Here is a 24,982-nt window from a genome sequence, read left to right on the forward strand (position 1 = left end):
AGACTATTTACCTGGAGAGTTTTACAGGGGCCAATGAAATTGAACACTGTATGTACGTGCAGGTTGGGAAAGTACCGAACAGGGGGATAAAAAGGGCTTGGTTGTAATAAAGTTGGATTTGAGTCTCCGCATCAAGTTGAGTCCGTGTCGTGAAATGCCACACAGAACAAGCTATATAAAATTCAGGAACTACCATCTGTATGTACAAACTGATAACTTACTTGTTAGCTTAATGGCTCACTCTTAGCTAATTGTTTACAGACAAAACAATCCGCGGCACACACAGGAGGCACTCTGACATGGTGGGGAAGATAAATAGATACCTAAATATATAATATGTAGAACGTTCAGTACCTGAAGATAGGTTTAGTGAATGTTCCTTGGTTGGCCAAGTATGAATGAATAACAAATAATTCAACTCAACAACCCTCACCAAAAAACACATCCTGGTTTTTACTTGAAAAACCTGAAAAATATCATATCCTATTCTCAATTCACTGAATCTAGTGTTCCTTTTCCCCTTAGAGAACACAGAAAAATCTGCTTTTATCTGAAAAGGATATAAAGTGAAACTGGAAAAAGCAAGCAATAGCAAACAAGGTGTTTTTCAGAAACCATTTCTTCCACTGCTTTTCTGGCTTTTCCTTTTAGTCACAATCTGTGTCTCAGCAGATAATAATGCTAAAATCTGGATGACACCCACCCACAGCATCCCACATCTGCCATAGTAAAGATAATTCAAAAAGCAGAGACTCCCTTCTGAGCTCTGAACAGTCGCATCTGTTTCAGCCCTTTCGGCTCTTTCCTTCTCACTCAGCATTTATTTCTTCTCCTTATATCCATCAGTTTGCATGAGCACAGAAACCCCTTCTCTTCCACAAAACTGCTCAGACAGCTGCCTGGCTAGAAATGAAAGAAACTTGCATTATAGGAATTGGAACAATGTCAGAACTTGCATTGAGAGAAAAATGTGCTACCCAAGGGTAGTCATGGCCACTGGCCTAGGCCAGCTTTGCCAAAGTACTGTGGCCTATTTGAGTCTCAAGTGTGTGCCAAAATTAAGCTGGCCAATATCTTACTTCACCACATACTTCAGCAGCTGAACTTGTCTGTTGAAATTGGGAGTTTTACCATCCACTTCAGTTCAAAGACTGTGCCCACATCACCTCAAGGGGCAAGCAGAGTGCATACCAATCTGTCCTACTTATTCAAAGTAGATATATTAAAAGGTAAAATCTCGCTGACTGGCAAATTGCTTCCTATGTCTTTTATTGTACATCAGCTACCTCCCAGCTTCTTCTTTCATTCAAATTTGTCAGAAGCTCCATCTACAAAGAAAGTTTAAAAATGTACTTGGAAAAATATCCCCTCAGCCAGCGCCCTGCCCACTGCTGCCAGTTTTTATGGTTTGACTGAACAACAACCCAAAGCTTGAAAAAGAGCAGGCCAAACCTTCAAAGCTGTTATTTTTACATGTCATAATTCTTACGCCATTTTCGGAGTTCCCAAATGGCTGGCAGACATTTTCAACATCTGATGTTGGCAACATATTGATGTAACTGAGCTCACATGAGCTGGGTTCTTCTCAACTTAAAGGAAGCTGATTTCAAAGCAAATCCAGTATAGTGCTTATTTAGAGACCAGCTTTCATGATTTCCCTGATAAAAGACAGTGTTCTCAATCAGGCCAGAGCTGAACACTTTATTTTAATTGGCTTTGAAAGTGAGAGCAACTTATCAAGACTTAATATTCAGAGGGAAAGGGAATTCAGTGGGAGAACAGCTGGGGGAAAGTGTGACAACGGGTGAATAACTAGTTTAGTTTGACTTTTTCTCTTTGGGGCAAAGGAATGTTTAGCAAGAGACCTGATCATTTAGACACATTTTAAAAAAATCAAACCACAAACAAACCAACCAAACCGTAAAAAAGGGGCAGTAAAAAATAACAATCTCTTCAGCAGCCTCTATTGAAGAGATTATTAGAGCCAGTGATCAGAATTATCACTGATTCCTAACTTTTCTGTCTAAACAGGAAAAACTTTATAAGATCCCAAGGCCAGAAATTTGTCCAGTCCCTACAGACTGGTGTCTTTCCCTACACTGCAGATACTTGAATTTAAAATGGTGTATCACTTAGTACTTAAAATCTTGGCTGTCTATTGATTTTAATTACTTTCAAAACCAGCTTTTGACTGTGCAGCAAATGAGATAGCTGACGTATTAGAATAATACTGCGATGTTCTATTACTGCCTTTCTGTGCTAAAAGAGGAGTCAGCCATGGCATGCTGCAATATTCCCACTATTTTCAAAATAAAAAATACATTTCTTCAGTTTTTATAATAGGCTGAAAGACTGCTTCCAGCTCTGCGCAATATGATTTTGTATAGGCCCTCTAGCTCTGAACAGAAGCTTTTATAAGGAAACAACAGATAATTCACAGCAAAAGACTAATTTCTTTGTCTATACTATTGCTTGGTTTGTATAAGGCATAGGGTAAAATGCATGTTTCAGACATTACAATGTCTTCATGTCATGCAATCAAATATTGGTTAGTCAGTGTCAGCTGTAGAACTGAAAACAGCAGAAAAAGAATGAAACTAGACATCCTTTTATAAGCTTCCACAACTCCTTCACACAGATGGTATCTGCAGATTAAGTATGCAATGCAGGCTGCATGGCTCCCTGATTTTTGCACTGCTCTGGGCATGTACAGGTGACCTGTAGTCAGGTTAGCCATCCACAGCAGAGTAATTTGTAAGGTGGCGTGAACTCATAGCAGCTAATACCCACCAACAAATTTCGGCAGCTGGTTGAACAACCTAGCCAAAAGAAAAACCCAAACAAAAGGCAGCAATGGGGGAAATTACCATTGCTTTCATGTCTCTGTGTTTCTTGCCTCTCCAGTTGCTATACCAGCATCTTATAGCTTACTTTAAAAAATGGCTGCAGCTACTGTTCTATTATAATTTGTCTACAGGCTCAGACACCCGTGGATCAGCACACAGGTGACTATTTTCAACTAACTTCTACAAATGTGTATACACATTTTCAGTGAATTATAATGACTTTTCACGAAATAGATTCATGGACAGCATCTACAACTAAAACAGAACTGAATTAGCATCATCATAGAATCATAGAATGGGTTGGGTTGGAAGGGACCTTAAGGATCATCTAGTTCCAACCCCCCTGCCATGGGCAGGGACACCTTCCTCTAGACCAGGTTGCTCCAAGCCCAGTCCAACCTGGCCTTGAACACTGACAGGCAGTCACAACTTCTCTATGCCAGTTTCTCACCACCCTCACAGTGCAGAATTTCTTCCTAATATCTAATAATAATGTACTAATAAGTCTTAAAAAAAAGGAATTTACATAAAAAATTGACTGTGGTGGTTTAAATGATGTATTATGTTCCTTTACAATTGCAAATTATTTTAGACGAGATTGTTAGTTTCTTCAATGCTCCACAGACAGCTTTCACAAATAATTCTTGATCTGCAACTGCACTTTCTTGGATGATATCCAGTATTCAAAGTCTGATGTGAATTGATTTTAAATTCCCGTCATACAATATAGATCTTTCATTAATTTACCAGTTAATGAAATTCTAACCTAAGGGTTTGGTGCCATATTTTACCAATTTAAAACTTACATTCTGTAGAGTCCCTTTCAATATTTTTTATATTTGTTGCTTCTGTCAGGGAAATAATTTCTTAGAATAGCTATGAAAATACAACATAAAAAATATAAACTTTGTTGAAAAAAGTGGATGAAAAATTCACATTTGTATTTATGGTTGCAGTTTCATGATGTTCATCTAATTTAAGATAGATTTTATTAATATGGCACAAATATGAAAGTTCTCCTACGTTATTTCTTCATGCAGAACCTCAAATATTATCAGCGTAGTTATAGATTGTACAACAATGTTCAAAGGTTCTCAGAAAGCACAGATGTTGAGAAGATACAAGAGGACATTCACTTAATGTCAAATGCTAAACATCAGTGTTTGCAGTGCTAGGAGGCATAAATAGATTGCCCTGCCCTCGGAGAAGTCATCATTTTGTACAGACACTGCCAGACTTGACTTTTATCATGCCTCGGAAATGATTCTAAATCACAAAACTGGTTTGCATGAAAGGGCATTGCTTGGCATTTACAGTATTTCCCTAGGGCAGAGCACAGCAACGGCTTACCTTACAGGACTATTTGAAGAGCTAACAATCCATTGATTGCTCAGTGCTGTGACGACAAAAGTATTATGTTAGTGTTTAATGTTTGTCGTGCTACCTTCACCTCTGCAGTACTTGGGTCTAGCAGAGGAATGCACTTTTTGGAGATGCTTCAGGGCACAGACTTACTAAGAGCTAGACAATGTATTCACCTTTCAGGGCATGTGATGTGACTGCTGTTTGTGGCTACGTTTGAACAGCTTACCCCTCATTATCAATTAATTCTTTCGGCAACTTGACTGTATTAGTGTGTAGGCCCCTTAATTAAAAAAAAATATAATTTATTTGTGCTCATATAAACAAAATACCGTAGGCACAGACAGAATATCTGGCTGAGAGGTCCTTTCATGGAAAACTCCTTTCTGAAGTCAATGAGCCAGGCTGGAGCTCTTTCTAATTTTCAGAAGTCTTGACATGCCCCTAGTGGATGTCTATTGAAGAAGAGGCTCAGTAGATGAGCCTATCTTATCCCCCATGAAGCTCCAAAGGGAATAGAAAGTGTACAAACCAAGTTGCGTGAGAAAAACCTGTCCTTCTGGATTCATCTTCTCAATCTAACATGCAGTCCAAGAGCACAGCTATGTCTTCTGTCCACATAAGAAGGTCTTACCACCCTATGATAAGAGGTAAATCTACCCCCACCACTCCTTCACTGAGATCTTCTGCCATGGCTCTGACAAGTAGTATCCCAGGAGCATGTCAGCCTTGAGGACATACTTCCCAGAATGCCAGGAAACTGAGATATATAAACTACATTAAATTTAAACCCTATGCTCTTTCACACTGACTAGGTGTTCTCCTCCTCACAACCCCATAGGCAGACAAGCTGTGGATGTGGATCCCAGGAATGGCTTACACGGTTTCAAGATTTTGAGTGCAGGGACATGTTCCATGTTATGCACGGTGCAAGTAAAGCCTTATGTGGCAGATCATCTCTGCAGCTGGAGACACGGATAAGAAAGGAGTCCAAGAAAAACAAACAAAGAATTCTTGGCTAAGGATTTTAGCCATTAGCTTTCAAGTAGCCACTCAATAAGCTGGTTTTTGACAGGTTTTTTTTAATCATTGTGAAAAGTGTTTCAAGCATTTTGAAGCCACTAATAAATGCACTTGCTGGATTTCCATACAGCTTCCATTTTTCACTGTCAATGCGTCCTAAGTTGGGAAAATTTTGCGTATTTGGTAGCTTTTTCACATTTAGTGCTTTTATCAATAATTTTGAATTTCAATACAATTAGCTGGTATCTGAATAAATTCCTTAGACAACCTTAACAACCAAGTTATATGATGATTAAAAAAAATCTACAGGATGACTGAAAAGGACCATCTTCAAGATAAAGCAATAATCTCCATTAGAAGTATAAATGAAGAAGTCACGGGACCAGTGAAGATTAAGTCCAGATGTAGTCCAAGACCATTATTCTGACCAATTTCAACCTGAGCAAGTCTCTAAGCAGAGACTTGGGAAAGAACAAATGAGATCATTGGGTGGGTATGAGATAAATAGCATCAGAGAGGTAGTGCTGACGGAGGGATTGTACACAACCCTACCCGTCCCCATCACAACTTAAAGCAGACTTCACTGAGTGGTGGAATAAGAGGACTACAGCATTCTCAGCCTTTTAGGTATTCTGTAACTTGGGCTGACTAGAATGAAATGTTGCTTTAAGGAGGCATAGCTACACCATGCCTCTCTGATGAGTCACATTTCCAATGCAACTGACTGATGACAACTCTGACTTATCCTCAGTCTAGGCTCTGTACCAGTAGTATGCCTTTCCATCCATTGTCTTGCTCCTTCAGAGCTACTAATTCCTTTTCCTTTCCCATTTTCATGGTCCTTGCCCTTTTCCTCCCTTCTTCTTCCTTTCCCACGTCCAGACAGGATGGCTGCTTCCTCCAGCTTCAAGCTGTTCTTAAAGTGCTTGCTTGTGCTTCAGTTATTTTAGACTACACTTTTGAACATCAAAGCCTATCGATCACAGAATTTCCAGTTCCTGAATAGATATGTCCTACGGTCTGTAAAAATGTATGCAGAAATGCCCTGTCCATTCACCAAGCATATACAGCCATGGGCAGGACATCACAGTGTGAGTGTGCTTGCAGTTTGAGCAGGAGCCCTTTTGTAAAAGAAACCTTTCCATAGGACAGATTTGTATGCAGCCTTCATGCAGACCACCTGCTTTTTCATGCTTGAGGTATCAGAAATATCTTCCAAGCCATTTAACTCCAAAACCACTGGGCTGTTACAGAGGGTGAAGGACACACTGGCATGGGCCATAGCAGAACACAGCCTTTGTAGTGCCAACCCATCGATCAGATGACCAGCTGTGGGGTCAGAGAGAAGGATGGAAACTGAAGCACTGGTCAGTCAGTGAGGGAGCTAGAGGAGATGGCAACCATGAAATGGGCAGCAGAGGGTCAAGTGACAACTGCTCTGCAGTGTATGAGACCCAAGAAGTCTCGTTTACATAAATTCCAAATCATAACACCATATTATTCCAAGCCCTTGGTTACAAGCAAAGCACACTGTTCTATCGTATAGTTACACCATTTTCATTTAGAAATGGTTTATGTAAATGATTAGCAATGGTTCTGAGACCAATTTCTGCTTTAGGCCCTTCAACACTCATTGGCAAAGGCCTCTGGCACTCTCACAGAGTTTTGCAAATGCAGCATTAAAGCTTTTATGCATCCTTCCACTTGTCACAGTGATCTGTGGGATTACTTTGGAAATGGAAAGTAAGGGGCTGGATTCTGTTTATCTGTCCAGTGCTATATACCACATATTCAAAATGGCTTCAGCCTTGAGCATGGCCACAGGCAGCACATTGAGACCTCAGTTTTGCTTCTTTTCCACAAGAAATAAATGAACCCCATCTTTCTGAAGAATATGACATAAAGTATAGATAGAGAGCATTGAGAAGCTGTTTTTGAAAGGAGCAAGGACTGAATACAGGAATGAAGCCAGAGGGACTGGAGCACCTCCCACATGAAGACAGGCTGAGAAAGTTGGGGCTGTTCAGCCTGGAGAAGAGAAGGCTGCGTGGAGACCTCATAGCAGTCTTCCAGTATCTGAAGGGGGCCTATAGGGATGCTGGGGAGGGACTCTTCATCAGGGACTGTAGTGACAGGACAAGGGGTAACGGGTTAAAACTTAAACAGGGGAAGTTTAGATTGGATATAAGGAGGAAGTTTTTTATTGTAAGGGTGGTGAGGCACTGGAATAGGTTGTCCAGGGAAGCTGTGAATGCTCCATCGCTGGCAGTGTTCTGGGCCAGGTTGGACAAAGACTTGGGTGGGATGGTTTAGTGGGAGGTGTCCCTGCCCATGGCAGGGGGGTTGGAACTAGATGATCTTGAGGTCCTTTCCAACCCTAACTATTCTATGATTCTATGATTCTATGACTTAGTTTAAACTAGGGAAAGTGAAGAAATAGTAACAGAGAGAAGGGAAACTGAAAGGAGACAGAAAAGTCTGGAGGATGCAGCCACTGCTATGCTAGCCAGAACAAGTGTTTCATCTATCTTACAAAATAGATGAAGGCAATAGAGACAGTAGGCAGCAGGGAGATGAAAGAAGCAGTCTAGGTAGGAAGATGTCTGTACATGGAGGTATGGAACTGGCTGAGAAAAGCTGAGCCTGGATGCCTCTGGGCTTAGAGTCATCACCTTCTGCTCTCCCTTGCGCATTGGTTTTGTACTATGGCAGGGTTGAGTGCATAAAGAGTTAAGAGAGGGGCATCATTTTACAGTCCCTACACATCAAAGGGTTCCTGTGCTCTGTAAACAATCTTTTCTGGAAAAGTAAGCTAAGCTTCAAATCAAAACAAGCTGGAATCTTGTATTTTGAAAATAGCAGAACAAAACATTTCTATTATTCTCCACAGGAGAATTCTTTTATCAGGAATTATATTAAATCATAACTTTCATTATGCTAAAAATATGTATTTTGGTGAGCAAACTATCTGCTTAATGTCATCCAGCTCCATCTGGTACCTGTTATGCTCAAGAAATAAGATGTCAGTATATACCAGCAAATATATACACAGTTTTTCAGCTTTGTAGGAATAGAAACCCCTTTAAACTTAAATTGTTGACAATCACAGAAGAGAAAGCTAAAAAAGACTTCCTATTACTTTCTGTACTAGACTTTTGAGAGAAGCCTGAGGAAACACACACACTTCCACGAAAGTGAGGGTTAAAACTCCCTCTGATTTCAGAGGTTTATTAGTGGGCCCAGGTAGGAGAGAAATAACACGAGAGAAAAGGAAGATAACCAGATAGTGAATGGAGAGCCTATTAGCATGCCCCAAAAGAGATTTTCTGAAGCTGGAAGGAAGAGAAACAAAGCAGGAGCTGTATACCCATTCAGTATGCAGTGGCTATAGCACATCTGAACACCTCTCATGGAAATCCAGTTTCCACCACGGAATTAAACCCAGTATAGAATTTAGTAGCCCCCTAGATGTTTCCTCAGAGTAACACTGTTCATGACAGTTGCTGCATATTGACTGAACAGACTAGAGCATGTGCTCAGATTTAACAGCCAGCCTTCAAAGGCAGGTAACCAGACCAATGAGAGCACAATCTAATCACTTGTTATTAATACTTACAGAGACATATCAATATAGGTTTGAATTTTATATTCTTCTGTCTACAACTCTGAAGGAACGTTTTGTTTGTGAAGAGCTTAACAGAGCTGGAATTTCAAAATAACTTTTCATGTAAAAGTTATTGTTATTGTAAAGGTTACTAGTTTAAAAAAAAAGTTTAGTAAGATACAGCAAATAAATAATAGATGCTGTAGCATGGAAGATGACTGCTTTTCCTCTCTCAAACATGCTGGCCAAATGCAGAAAAGTAAACCCTAAGGAGACTGGGTCAAGTTAATTTGGCTGTCAAGAGAGAATATTAAATGATGAAATCACTTTTTCACCTCTATAAAAAAATGCACGAAGGATATTTACTTTGCATACATAAATAACACATTTTATTGTTCTATTTTAACATTTCTTTCCCTCAGACCACCTCCAAGAAGGTTTCCATAGAAACCTAAGAAGAAAAGAAGAGAGGAATATAATTTTGCTCAGTTTATATTGATTTCAAATACCACTGCACTTATACCAGCAATGTGTCTTCCGCACATATTTTTATCAGCTAAAAATCTAAGTGTTTCAGTTGATTAAAATAGCAATTTACATTTAGCACAGTTATCAAAAACACTGTTTGCAGTTCAGTCTATCACCTACCCAAGTTACGGCATTGTAAAACATCGGAGATGAGTAATTTCTTAAGTAACTGTAATGAGCTCTATCAAGATGAAAACTGCTTTGAAACAGCTAAGGTCCTCCATTCGCTCTGTTCTTCCCTGGTGATGATTCAAGGTACTACAGAAAATATATTCAATCTTTAAATAAGCTTCAGATATGACTCTCTTCAATTTCTTAAACTGCCTTGTATTGGTGATTAACAAAATAATTTCTCTGGAGAGTCTGACCTATGTTCCTTCCAAAGGATGTGACTTGGCCATTTGCTGAGGATGATGCAAAGTCTCTGACAGCACTGGGCCACGTGCATTTTGCAACTTTGATGTCTTGATTTCTTTCTTTAGGATTTTATTTACTGCACATTGTTGGGGTTTTTTTTTGTTTTTTTTTTCCCCTCTCACATTTTGAAATCTTTTCATCAAAACCAGAAAACAAGGAAAAGCAAAGAAATCAACACATTATAAGTTATTCCTAAAGGCTTCAATGATGCAGCCTCTTTCCTGCATGCAATTATTACTGTTTTTCACTTCTGACTCATTTATAAATGCCTGAATCCATTTTAGGAGAACCAGTCCAGCAACAAATGAATATTGTATTCTGAGAAGAAACCTCATGCTGAGATGCCTGGACGATTATATGTCTGAGCTTACAGGAACACATAGAGGAACATGTTTTTTCACTGAATGGGTTGTCAAGCATTGGAACAGGCTGCCCTGGGAATGGTGGAGTCATCATCCCTGAAAATATTCAAAAGATGTGTAGATCTGGTAGAGACACGGTTTAATGGTGGAGTTGGCAGTGTTAGGTCAATGGCTGGACTTGATGATCTTAATGATTCCACGGTTTATAGGTAGCTTCACTCAAGGACCACATTCTCTTTTCTCAAGGAAGCTGTAAATTAACAAAACTTTTTAGGATTCCAGTTTCAATACAATTTCTTCCTGCTTACAGAGACCAGAAACTTGATGACCCTTCACACTGTTTATCCTAAATGCCAGTTGCTGGAAGTCAAAGCTGCCTCAGTGGCATGAATCTAGTTTTTACTTTAATGCAGGTCCAGCTTTCTTATTCACAAAAACATAGTACAAAAATACCTCTTGTAATACTAAGCCAAAAGAATAAATTTCTTCAGTTTTGTTGCTTATCATCCATTATTTCTGCTGCCTTATCAGTTCTGGATGAGAGAACACTATTTATGCAAATACAGCTCCACACACTTTTACAGAAAGATTGGATAAATGTGAAATTCTATGTTCCCTTTTTATTTCAAGGTGATCAGTAAAGATGTCCTGTGAACTGAGGCTTTTGCTCCTAATTTATGGCATAGTCACTTTAGGAATGGCAGATTTTTTTTCTATTCTGCTTTACTCAAAAGCTTTGGGGTTTTTTTTAGGGCATCCAGAAGATGACAGAACCCTCCATGAAAAGCAAACACAGGGAACTAAACTCCCCTTTCTGTACTCACACAGCAAGATACAGCTAACAATACAGAAAAACCAGCAACATAATAAGGCACAGCACCACTTCTTGGGGACTATCGAGTTTGATTTCCAAATTAGAACCCTATTCTAAGATCATATACCACGTCACTTTCATAGTGGAGCAATTTCAGATTTCCTGTGTATGTTTATTTTTAGGTCAAGTCTCCTGATCCGCTCAAAGTCAAAAAAAAAATCCCCTGATGAAATGATGTAACTAAATTTGCGCCCAACAAGGGTTAACAATGTTGCCATTTCAATGATGGCCAGAATAGGCCAAATATCTGTTCCGGCCATTTTAAAAAAAGAAACACGTTGGCCTATCTTTCCTCATTCTCCGATAGTGAAAAGTAAAAATAGATCTCTGCACTCCGGAGGACTCCGAGGGCTCCTTTCATTAATGTAAAAAATCTATCATTTATAGCTCTGCAGCATGAATAGGTTCAGAAGACATTTAATCACTACTGAAAATGCCACAACCCCAACACCACTCTTGCAGAAGTATATATAGCTCACAGCTATTCATCTGGGCTTCTTGGGATCTGTTCAAGTGTTCCATACATTCTCCAAAGTGAATGAGAGCACAGGAACATGTAGTGAGAACTGCTAGTCCAAAATACAACTTACACTGAAAATACGTAAATAATCATTTTGAAGGGTATGTAAGTGACATTGGTTGCTTTCTAAATATAATATATTTTGCCTAAGTACTTTCCAGGGAGGATCAAATCACACTTCTGATCTCCATCACACTTGTTAGCATGATTTGTGTCAAATAGGAAAGCAGCTATAAGAAAATCTATCTTGGTATTTAGGACAGGAAGGCTTGTAACCCAAGGACTAATCTGTAATAAACCTCAGACTTTTCCACAACCAGATTTGAAGGTGTTATGCAGTTTGCTACTTTCCGGTTACATACTGAGGAAGACAGAAGAGGTCTTGCTGTAAGAACTGTCTGATTAGAAATGTTCCACATGTTACCAGAGGAAGCATAATTAAATTAACCTACCTGTTTGTCTGGATACATACACATAGAGATTTACTTTTGTTATAAAACAGTTTAGATTTATAAAATATTTCCAAGAGTCTACTATTTCTTTACAGTGCAATCTAAAGGTGGATCCACAAAGATGATTAAGGGAGTGGAACATCTCCCTTATGAGGAGAGGCTGAGGGAGCTGGGTCTCTTTAGCTTGCAAAAGAGGAGACTGAGGGGTGACCTCATCAATGTTTACAAATATGTAAAGGGTAGGTGTCAGGATGATGGAGCTAGGCTTTTTTCAGTGATATCCAGTGATAGGACAAGGGGCAATGGGTGTAAACTGGAGCATAGGAAGTTCCACGTTAACATCAGGAAGAACTTCTTTACTGTAAGAGTGACAGAGCACTGGAACAGGTTGCCCAGGGGGGTTGTGGAGTCTCCTACACTGGAGATATTCAAGGCCCGCCTGGACAAGTTCCTGTGTGATGTACTGTAGGTTACCCTGCTCTTGCAGGGGGGTTGGACTAGATGATCTTTTGAGGTCCCTTCCAACCCTTGGGATTCTGTGATTCTGTGATTCTGTGATCCAGATGCTAGCCATACCTGCATGATTCTGATTAATTTTTCAGTTTCAAGCCACCAGAGACTCTCAAAGCCTCCTTCCTTTAAAAACCATTCTTATTAAAATAAAAGTTCTGGTTTAAAGACTGCATCACTAAAATGCTAGGTACTGATTTAGAAAATGATACTTGTGGTATGCAAAGTATGCTTAAAATTGAAAGAGAGCACAGTAAGTGCAAATATATAAAGTAATTGGCAACATCTTCTATTCCACAACTCAATAAGTCTGCAACTGATTGCCAAAGTGAAAGAATGCAGCACAGAGAACGGGAAAGAAAAACAAAGCTGAAAATGTGTAGCAGGATTGAAAATTATATCCCTGACCATTAAATCAAAATCTCACGTAACTACATGCTATTTTAAAGACAGAAACTCATTTTCCAGGCTTTCCATTTCAACACCACCAAGAAAGAATCATAGTGGTGTCTTATTCAGAACTTTTTCAGATTTGACACCATATAAATCTACCTTTACACCCCCTAGCACTAACTCAGTAACACTCAGCACATGAGAAACAGCAGATATGGTGTAACCTCTTACTGCCTTTTAAAATTAGTTGAATTACTGTTGCCCTGGCAGGTTGTATGTTGGATCTGATGTTACCCATCTGTGGCACTCCAACTTTGTGTGTGTCAGATACTACCTGTCTTTCACAGCAGGCAGCATGAAAGCAGAAAGCCCCCATTAGCTCAAAGCTGTGTGCTAGTATTAATTTGGTAGAAGAAAGCCTATATATGATTTGTGCCCAGTTCACCCTGCTGCACTGTTACTTGTATTAATAATTTCCACCTTGATTTCAGATGCAGAAAATGGGCATAGGTACTGGCTGGTGTACTTTCTGTTCAGCTGCTCATGTTTATGCAGTGCAGGGAACTTGAGAATGCCCTTTGCTGGCAGCTTCACACTCAGAAGGTGGAGCACAACAGCCTCAGCTGGATCTTTAGGTACATCTGCTTAAAGAAGCACAAATACATCATCTGCAATATATATAATTCAGACTATTTGCAGCTGAGTTTTCCCTGATTTCCTCAGGGGTGGAAGACAGCGTGTTCCACATGGTGTATTAGAAGTCTGAAAAATCTAGAGGTAAGCATAACGAAGAAGGAATCTCATTGAATCTGACAGTCATTCATCTATCTTTGGCCTTTGCTATCTACCATATATGTCAAGGACACTCAGCAAAAGGAGCTGACTTAACCAAAAGGTGTCAATTTAAGGCAAATTATGTAGATCAGCTCTACTAAATGGGTGGATTTTCACTCAGAAATAAAGGTGGCATAACTTGGTTTCATTAATTCGTTTCAAAGTGAATTAAACCAAAGCAAATTGAGGACATTTAAATTCTGACTGCGTGTACATAAAATGATTTAATGTGCTTTCACTAACACATTTCTAATCCAAATTCATTTTGGTTGATTTTATTGAACATCTCTGAGTAGACAAGATATAATCCAGCTTTAAACATCTGTCCCAGGATTGTTGGGTTTCTGCATTCTGATTTTTTTCTAATCTTCCTTCTTTTACATATTTACCATTGCAATTTGAATTTCAAGACAAGTGTCCCACAGGGTACTGTGATTTTTTTTTTCCTTTCAAAAAGAACCATCTGGAGAAAACCAACAATATTGCCAACACTAGCACTGAAATTGTGAGTCAAGCCTTAAAAAATTATGAGATTTATTTAAAAGTGTGAATCTTTCCCCCACAAATAAAGTATTTACATTTTTTAGCATGTGTCAGATACTTTAGATGTACACCAGCCATTTTCAAACTGCAATAAGGAAAAACTGGCTAGTCTAAATGATCACTGGACTGCAAAAGCCACAGTTTTATTAAAACTACCAAATATCAGGAGAGATACAGGGTCGTGAGAATTTAAATTCTGAAATTCAGGAGCCGTGTCAGTACTATAAGTGTTTATGCAAAGGATCAACTAGAATGAACCTGTTCAGTAGGAGACAGATAAGACAGAGACAGCTGAGTTTGAACCTGGCATTTGTTTAGTACAGCAACGGCTCATTTTCTCCTCATTGCTTGCATAAAGTTTATGTCATATTTGCTAGAAGGGGATGTAAACTAAATGTAATTTTGGGGTGGGTGGTTTGTGTGCGTTACTGAATTCTGATCAAGTAACCTTGACCTACTGCTCGCACTTATCAAATTTGTCTGTCTGGTATGTAGATTTTCTCAAAAATACCTATAATAAAGAGGTGTTTTGATCAAGATTTGATTTAGAAGCCGTTATTTCTCAAAACATACATGTTTCTCTTTTAAGTTGCAAACAATAATAGTGGTGGTGAGCTTATCCCTAACGGAAACTTCACAGTATCAAGCATTCTGCAGCTGGGTCAACCAGGCCAGAGAGTCCCTAAAGGGGCTTGTTAAAAAGTAACAACTGCTGCTTGAAGCTGGGGAATTCACTCAAAACAAAACTTTAAATCAAATTAATGCAAAGAAGAAATATTTCTACCTTGCAATTTCTTTCATTCAACAGATGTTAATTCACTCTGTGCATTCACAGATTATGTAATTAAAGGTTGAGTAACACAGCAGAAATGTCTATTCACAGAAGTTAAACTCAGAGCTAGAACTACACAACACTTGTAGGGCTTGGATAAAGGGACTCTAGGAAACAGGAATTAAACTGTGGCATTTGGTCCAAAGTGCCTAGAAGCTAAGCAGCTTCTGCAGGTTTACTTATACTAATTATGAGGACTGATTCAAACCTTCAGAGGAACCTTCCCACAGGGATCTCTCCCAGCCCTTCAGCGCAGAACCTGAGCTGACCTCAGGGAATGCAGGGGTGGAAGAATGGAAAAGAGCTCCTTTCTGATACGTCTACACTTTCTGCAAGTATGACAGCATCAAGCTTCAAGCCCACTCATCAGTACAGATGGGTTGGAGAGTCAAAGGGATTTTTTTCTCTAGCCCCACTCAAAAGAATAATTTTTTCCTAACTTATGCTTGCTGAATGCATTAGCAGCCCTTCAGTGCTCAGCACTGCATGGGAGCTTTATACTACACACAAGTTATATAAGAATAATTACTGGCCTGCATGCTGGGATACTCGATGAAGGACACGTCTACTTCTATTTATCTTTTTTGTAGTCATAAATATACCATAAATAAAGAGCATTAATTATAAAGCAACTCCCCGGAGAAATGGAAATTACTTGAGGAGTGAGAGTGATTGCTCTGTTTAGGCCATGCCCCACCGAGATGCAATTTATTTCCTTTTACATCACTCACATCTTTTTTCCTACACCATCACCCCTGTATTTTACTGACATTTCACAAGAAGCCTCAGTACATAAGGCTCAGTAAACTCCACATCTGTTCTTCACAAGAGTGTAACAAAAGGCAGTAAAAATGTCAGTGTGGTGTATTTAAAGACATTATCACAGCTGAGGGTTTTAAACATGCATTTTTACTGTAAGTCAGGGCAGAATTTTAAGTGAGACTTCTAATCCTTCACTTCCCCTGAATGACCAAATATACTGTAGACACAGTAGGATCTCTTCTGTTTCTATCAGATTATTTTTGCAGGAAGGCTTTGATTTCAATATGAACATTTCTAATAAATTACATGTGGGCAAATGAAGGGAAAGTATGTCATATATGATTATAACTACTAAACAACAGCTTTACTGAGCAGATCCCCCTCTCTACAAGATTGCTTCATGACTGTTGCAGGTTGGAGTGATATGGCAGCCATTCACCCTTCAGGCGAGCAATCCTACATGCAATTTAATTTCTATAATCCAAAACAGCCTGCATCTAGGTAAGCAGTGGGGTATATTACAAAAGTCCTGAGATTTCTTCAAATTCATGGTTCTCATGACCTTCATGAAAAAGACACAGTCTATACCTCATACTAAACCAGTATTTACCCAAAGCATTTCAAAGACAGACTAGATATTGCAAGCACAAGTGCTGGGCTCCAGAAGATACTATTCATGCTCCTCTTTGAGTCATTCCCAGTACACATTCCCTGAGTCCAGGAATTCCACTGAGAATCTCTATCCATATGAAAATATAGCCATCTGGGAACACATTAAAAAACCCCAATCAAACAAAAAAGCCAGCAGTGATAATGGCCATTCGCACACAGGACTATATAGTCCTAAAATCTCAAATGACAAAGTAACTATGTCTGACTAAAGTAACACATACTACCCCTATCTTTTCCTTCTGGTTTTGAACGTACAGTTGAGTTGTTTCCTGTCCTAAACTGTTGTGTGGTATCACAGAGCGCACATTTTAGCAATTGCTGTATTGTGCTGCAGCAGAGAATGAAGTCATCCCAGATGGTATGCAAGGATATACTTGTTTATAATGTGGCTCGTATTCTGGAACTGCATAAATATGTTTGGTGGGTTTGCTTTTTTTTATAGGCCATATATTGATATGGTACACCAAAAATTGCGGAGGGCATTCTGCACTCTCTCTTGCATGGGCTGTAGATGTAGCACCAGATTGAGATCTAGGGCTCTAGCCCTGACACATATTTGTACTTCTAAATCCTGCCCTACGGGAAGAAGCAACCTGAGCAGCCACTTGCTCTCAGTAGCTTTGCTCCACACTGCTTACTGAAAGTGAAAGCTGAGAAGTCCATCCCATAAACATTGGGCTAAAACACAGAACAAATTGCTTGATTCAAGCTTTTGCTTATTCCCTACTTAGAACTCAGCCCCAAATTGATCTAGTCTTTTATGCTCCTTGAAGGGGAAGAGTAAATTGTATGCAGCGCAATTAAAGTGAAACTAATCTAGTATTTAAGATCAAATATTCAGGAATAGGTATTAACATCTGTGAAGGAACTGAAGGTGAATTTTCTCCAGAGCTAATTGAAGAGCTTCCTCTAAAGGAAAGAAAACATGTTTTGATACTTTATTTTGCTAATGACATGCAACATAAAATGACTTCCTAGTTATTATGCTGAAATGTCATGCATATTCAAAAACTATCTCTGAGGAACTGAAGCAATTTAGACAAGATGAGTTACTGAATACATGAAAAGGATTGACTTCAGGATCCAGCTAATGATTAGATAAGCTCAACTGTTGAAAATAATGACTGAATCAAAAAAAAAAAAGTACATTCACATTAACTGTAACCAATAAAAGTTACTGTGTGCTTGCAGGCTGAATGCCAATTTCATTTCATTTCAACTGTTTGCTTTTCATCTGTGCTAAAAAAAACCCCAAGATTCAGTTTATGTTCTTTGCACAGGTGGAAACTCAGCATTAGTTTTCTTGGAGTTTTCTTATGAATTTTCAATTATTCTTTAAGGTAATGCAAATTGCTTTAACTGTCCAAGGGTGTTGACTCTCTAAGGGTATATACTCACACAATAAATTTAAGCCAAACATCAGAAAAAATATTATCCAAATGGCATCTGCTTAACACACACAGCACTCTCCTGCCATTACTGAACATTTTAACTAGCTCAAAGTAGAGCTGCCCAGTCCTATGTTACAGTACAGAGTAGAGCAAGCTTCCAAAGTTAATTGTAAACAAGTGATGCCTGTTAACAGTATCCTCATGACTGAATGTTTTACAGCATCCTCCATGAGCAAAAGATAAGTTAGTGTACCCAGGAATATCTCCAGAATCAGCACCCAGAATGAATGTTTGATCCCTTACGATTTTCTGTGAAGTAGGCTAAAACTTGGCTGAACCAAAAGAATTTATAATACATAAAACACATAATGGAAGTAATAACCAGACCTTGAAAGACTGAAATCATTGCTCTCCAGGAGAAAAGTACTGCTGGATCCCAAAAGGTTATGAGATCCCACACCTAACCTATGTTATTAACGAGTTGTACTTATTCCATCCTTTTTAGCGGCATGGTAAGATCAGTGCTCTGGAATGACATAATTTACCCTCAGTGGCTCCAGGGAACCCGTTTTGACAATGGGCATAACTGCACAATCTCCTTATTATTTAACCAAAAATGCATGGCACCCACACCATCAAGAATGTGAAGCTGAGCAGAGAGGATGAGACCTGTACCTTGTCTGTGCTGCTGCACCCTGGGCCAGGCTGAACCTGCTGGTGACAGAGGTGGTCATCCATCCATCCCCCTGATTACTGTAAATCCCACACACCTGGAACTGACTGAGGAAGGATCTGTCCACCGTCTACCCCTGTGGAAGGCAGAAGGCGTGATGTACTCCAAGATGCTCAAAGACTGTCCAATACAGGGTTTTTAACTTCTGCTGCTGAGAGGTTTTGACCTTCAGAGCAAAACTGCAAGGACAGTGGTCAGGGAGTCTGATTGATTTTCAAGCTTTATATTAAATCTGTCTCACCCAGGATATCTAATCCTTCTCTGTTTACAGAATTAATATTTGATTTATTATCTTCTAATATAATATTTAGGTAATTAGAAGTCTGTACATTTTTTATATGACTCAAGGCTGTGATCCTGTCTTCTGCCCTTTCCCTGGAATCCTATTTCCATCCCTTGGAGTCACTGGGGCTGTAAATGAGCACAGGTTTACTCCTACACAGAATCAGCTGCAGTATTAGGGCCTTAAATTCTGTACATCACACACCCCCCCAAAAAAAAGAAACCCCAAAAATCCCACCAAAACCTGACGTAACAGGGAAGCAAGAAAAGCTTCGACGATAGAATTTTGGAAAATTTTTGGCATACTCAGTACACCTCACGTGTACTTACTGTGAGGAGCAGAAGGGAGGGGGTAGCAGTTCTTGATTGGGACGGGGAGAAATAGGCAGATTGAGGTGAAAGTTTGAGCAGAATTGAGAATGAATATAGAAAAGACATTTAGAAGCACCAAGACCCCAGTGAAGAAAAGCAAAATGCCTTCACTCCAGCTTTCCTAATCAGGTTAGACAGATTTGCTTGGGATATAGTGTTTCTTGCTTGGGGAAACTGATAAGTGCCCAGTTTCCAGCTGCAGTAACCTGCTACTGTGCTGACTAGGGCAGTTTAAACATAGAAGTCACCCAGAGTAGCCTCAAGCTCCCAAAAGAGTACAGAAATTCATTTAGACCCCCACAGCTTTTGTAAAGAAAGCTTAAGAAAAAAATCTCTATTTTTAAGAATTAAATTACTAAGCCAATATTTCATCTCTAAACTGACACTTCACCTTGCTTGGGTGTCCTGTGAATTGTAATAGCTGGAGCTGATGCAGCTAAAAGGACACACACAATGATAGAAACAGCCATTTGAGAACCTATAGAAATACATGGGGCGTCCACAACTTCCCTGGGCAACCTAGCCACACTGGATGCGTGAATGTTTCATAAATCTAATACAGATTCACAGAATCACAGAATCCCAAGGGTTGGAAGGGACCTCAAAAGATCATCTAGTCCAACCCCCCTGCAAGAGCAGGGTAACCTAAAGTACATCGCACAGGAACTTGTCCAGGCAGGCCTTGAATATCTCCAACGTAGGAGACTCCACAACCCCCCTGGGCAACCTGTTCCAGTGCTCTGTCACTCTTACAGTAAAGAAGTTCTTCCTGATGTTAACGTGGAACTTCCTATGTTCCAGTTTACACCCATTGCCCCTTGTCCTATCACTGGACATCACTGAAAAAAACCTAGCTCCATCATCCTGACACTCACCCTTTACATATTTTAATTTAATACAGGCTTGTGCTGCTTGTTATTCTGATGAATGCCATCAACAAAATGAAAATCAATGAGAATCCTGCTCGTTTGTGAAAGGTGGTGTACTGAAAGGTGGAAAGTCTGTGACAGGAACTCTTGTGTTAAGATGCTGAAAGCCAGAACAAATGTGACGGCAATACAGCTGCTTTAGCACACAAACTTGGTCTTAATAACTTGGACACCTTTACGTGGCAGTGCTCCAAGTCTGAAATGTGTCACACCAAACTGCAGTGTTCAGTTTTATTACCTAAAATTCACACTAAATTCACACTTGCAAGCATATTTGTTATACAGAAGACAATTGTCATTATTAAGGCTCAGCATATTTATGATATCTCAGAGGCTAAATGAATTTACTATTCACATCAAACTATAATCTAACCACCTACATTGTAAAGTTAAATGATGTGCTAATAATCCAGGTGGATTATTGCATGCTTAATGCTAGGGTTTCAGAACAGAGTCCAACTCATTCACCTGCAGCTACATTATCATTACCATCATATCACACACGCACGAAAAATCTGGAATGTGTCATTTGATCAATAGAGTAACAGCCACAAATATTGACTAAACAGTGCCATTATCTCCCTGCAGTCAACTTATTCTCTTTTTCTTTCCTTTTATTTCACTACTTTTACACTGAAAATACCTTTTACTGACAGAAAGCTCCACTTCTTTTCCATAAAGAATAGTTGAAGAACAAGTAACAGCTCAAGAAAAGATATGACAATTTAAAAATATTAAACCCATATTTTTCATTTCTGTATCTTTTGAAAGCTAGCTGGTTGTTCTTCTGAAGATTAAATGTTTTAATAGAAAATTTCCTGAGGTTTATAAACAGCTTGCTCATTCAATCCACATCTCTTCTATTACCAGCATTAATATAACAAGTTTGGAAGTGGTGGCCTTGCTAAAACTGAATAGGGCAGAATACTCAGCTGGTAGAGAAAGTGCAATAAAAACATAAAACTAGGAGGAATTCCTTTTGACAGTGGAAAGAATCTTTATTACAATATACTACTGTCAGAATGTGTTTTTTCTTGAGAGGTGCTCGTAACTCAGACTAGTTCATATTACATCATTACTGTATAAAAGCTCGCTTGCTCTTGGCAACAAAGATTGGAAATATTTTTCACTCTTTTAATTGCTGCAAGGCAATCTCTGCACTTTCAACACAGCTGGCTTTGCTGACTCTAAACTGAAATTACTGCCCATAAAGTTACTCTGATAAGCACATCAGCCTTTTCACTACCAGGTAAATATTAAAAATACGTATTAACAGGTTAGTGTAATACAGCTTGAGCAAATAAAGAATCAAACTATGATCTCATTATCTTTCACAGTTATTCCCTACTTTTAGTTGAAAAGAGTTTCAGCTCTTTCTGTCACAGCTTGCTTTCCTTTTTTTGCTGTGGCTCTGTTGAACAAATACAGAAACATCAGCAAATAAATCTACATAGGAGGATGAAAAATAACATCAAGACAGTATTTTTCACATGCTTTCTTGCCCTCCTTCATAGCAGGAGAATAGCAATCTAGTATTGGCCCCTCTCCCATTTATGAAGATAAAATAGCCCACATACAGGGAATTAATGGGGCTCCCTACTGCTCCTTAGTCACTTACATGGAAGAGAAGTGTAAAGGCTCATGGCTGAGTGCAGCTGTTACATGACAAAGCACTTTCTCTGTTCATTTGAGCCATTCCTTTCTACTCTGCTCATAACTCTGATTGTTTCTTAGCTACCTCAATGAATAAAATTCGTATCAGTGAGTACCAAGCTCCAGAATTCCACACAGGGGGTACCTTCAGACAGTCCTAAGGGAGGACAATCCACCTTCAGCTTCACTAACACAGAGCTTTAAAGATCAACAGAGAGAGGCTTGAAGCCAAACTTCAGGTAGAAGCCTCATATTTTCTTTTGGGGAATGTGGTCCTAAGTCCTCAGGTTCTTTTAAGAAAAGAGAAAAGAATAAAAAACATAGAATTTTATTCCACAGACAGTTTAGATACTGCCTTTGTAAAGCTATAAGAAAACAGGTGAACGACTACACTCTGAGTATTCTGGAAAAAGGCTTACTAGCACTGATGACAAGGTTTCAGCCCTGATAGACCTGAAGGTGGTAGAAACTAAAAAGTATACAGTGAGCTTTAACTTTAAATGCTGAAAACAAAGAGGTGGATGTTCGGCTCATACGGTTTCATGTAGGATGACTTAACCACCACTAGCTGATACAAAGCCTGAGAAGAGCAATTACCAACTTTAAATCATTCACAAGGAAAGTCTAATATGAAAATCCAGTTAGAAAACTGGATTTAGGACTGCAACTTAATAGCAGCATTTCTGTAAACAGACACATACTTATCAACCTGACTATCTGACGCCAGCAAGTGGTGGTCTTCAATTTGAGAAAATCTATGTAACGTATGCAATTAACAAGCACTGTGGTCACCAGTACTTACGAAAACTTGAAATCCCAGCTGCTTGTTTAGTTGGTCTGAATTCAATTCAGAAAGAAGTCAAGAAAAGAAAACTAACCAAAAATAACAGGTATGACATTAGTTATCTCCTCAGACTTGAGAAGATAGTTACATATTAAAAAAAAAACTCTGGAAAATACATATTGTGGAAATCACACTGGAGGCTATTTTAAAGCAATTCATCAGCATGACATAAATGTGTGGTGCAAGCTTTCTAAACATGAAAGGTTTAATCGACTGATACAGAAAAAAAAACAAACGTGGCAGGCAGGGTAAGTCAAATATTTTGCAAAATTACCAGTGCAAACTTGCTCATTCTTCATCAAAAAGTTTTTAAAAAGTTGCAGATGGAATTGCGTACTAAACTTAAAATAAGCTAGTGATACTTCCGAAGAATGTAAAAAAAAAGGCTTGTAAGGTGGGCTGATGCCAACCTTATGAAGTTTAACCATGCCAAGTGCAAGGTCCTACACCTGGGTCGGAGCAATCCCAGGCACAGCTACAGGTTGGGCAGAGAAGAGATTCAGAGCAGCCCTGAGAAGTACTTGGGGGTGCTGGTCGGTGAGAAAATGAACATGAGCCGGCAGTGTGCGCTCGCAGCCCAGAAAGCCAACCGTATCCTGGGCTGCATCAAAAGGAGCGTGAGCAGCAGGTCGAAGGAGGTGATCCTGCCCCTCTACTCTGCTCTTGTGAGACCTCACCTGGAGTATTGTGTGCAGTTCTGGGGTCCTCAACATAAGAAGGACATGGAACTGTTGGAGCAAGTTCAGAGGAGGGCCACGAGGATGATCAGGGGACTGGAGCACCTCCCGTATGAAGATAGGCTGAGAAAGTTGGGGCTGTTCAGCCTGGAGAAGAGAAGGCTGCGTGGGGACCTCATAGCAGCCTTCCAGTACCTGAAGTGGGCGTGTAAGGATTCTGAGGAGGTACTCTTTATTAGGGACTGTAGTGACAGGACAAGGGGTAATGGGTTCAAACTTAAACAGGGGAAGTTTAGATTGCATATAAGGAAGAAGTTCTTTCCTGTTAGGGTGGTGAGGCACTAGAAAGGGTTGCACATGGAAGTGAATGCTCCATCCCTGGCGGTGTTCAAGGCCACGTTCACAGAGCCTTGGGTGGGATGGTTTAGTGTGAGGTGTCCCTGCCATGGCAGGGGGGTTAGAACTAGATGTTTATAAGGTCCTTTCCAACCCTAACTATTCTATGACTCTATGATTCTATGACAATGTAGCAGAATATACTTGATATATTTGTCTGAACTGTATTCACTCCTTAAAACTGTGACAATTTCTACTTCAGACAACTGGGAACTTAAAGGAAAACTGGGGGATTTGTAAGCCTTCACATGACTGTAATAGAGGAGGCCTCCAGACTTAGCTGTCTCCACTCAGTGGTGGGTCATTATCAGTTACTTGTCCACTCCCATCTTTATTTTTTTCATGCAGTTTTCATAGAATCATAGAATAGGGTTGGAAAGGACCTTAAGATCATCTAGTTCCAACCCCCCTGACATGGGCAGGGACATCTCACACTAAACCATGTAACCCAAGGCTCTGTCCAGCCTGGTCTTTTTCTCTATACATTTGTATGTCTTGAGGCTCCAGTCTCAGCTGTGGCTTTTAAATTTATTCTAATAAACATATTCAATAAAAATAATGCAAATGCAATAAAGCAAAGGAATCGAACGTAGCCAAGGGTGTACATAAACTAAGAAAAATAGCTATCCAAAACAGACTAATAAACCCATGTAAATATATTATGGTATTTTATACAGAGCAGGTATTTTATATGATCAATTTGTTGCATTTCAAAAGCAGGATTAGGTTTCATTGCAACTCATGAAAATTTCTATATAAATACCTGTCAAACTCTTCTCTCCCACTGGATCCATATATCCTCAACCTGTTCATCCCAGTATTTTCTCTCTGCAGGTTATGAATAACTACTACTCTCTGCTGCAATACTAAGACAAATCTTATTATAAACATAGAATCTAAAACAAGGTACACAGACAGACCGTTCATATGTATCTCACATAGCCCTTTTAGGAAATAAGGATGGGGGATATTCTTGACTGAAATTCATTATCCCAAAAGGCTGGTTTCAAATTTTAGCATAAAAAGGGTCATGAGTTTCTATACCAAAACAGCAAAAGCCTTGCTCAGAATCCTCCACATTGTTGCTCTACCAGTATCAGTGTAGGGACAACAGTGCTGGATTTGGCTGTGTACATAGTCACCACCAGAATGACTGAAACAATAAATGCTG

The 24,982-nt window shown here is 39.4% G+C and overlaps 1 long non-coding RNA gene across 2 annotated transcripts in view; it reads right to left on the reverse strand.

Annotated features, from left to right (window-relative positions):
• Positions 1-24,982, reverse strand: part of LOC136011931 (uncharacterized) — a 170,901-nt gene that overhangs the window by 21,682 nt on the left and 124,237 nt on the right. Inside the window, exon 6 of one of the 2 annotated variants that reach the window (XR_010611514.1) lies at positions 10,209-10,392. The exons of the other annotated variant lie outside the window; for it this stretch is intronic. This is a non-coding gene — a long non-coding RNA (uncharacterized LOC136011931). Of the gene's footprint in view, positions 1-10,208; positions 10,393-24,982 lie in introns of those variants that run through there. 2 annotated transcript variants of the gene reach the window in all.

The sequence above is a fragment of the Lathamus discolor genome, chromosome 3 (genome assembly GCF_037157495.1).
Source record: "Lathamus discolor isolate bLatDis1 chromosome 3, bLatDis1.hap1, whole genome shotgun sequence".
NCBI classification, from domain to species: domain Eukaryota; kingdom Metazoa; phylum Chordata; class Aves; order Psittaciformes; family Psittacidae; genus Lathamus; species Lathamus discolor.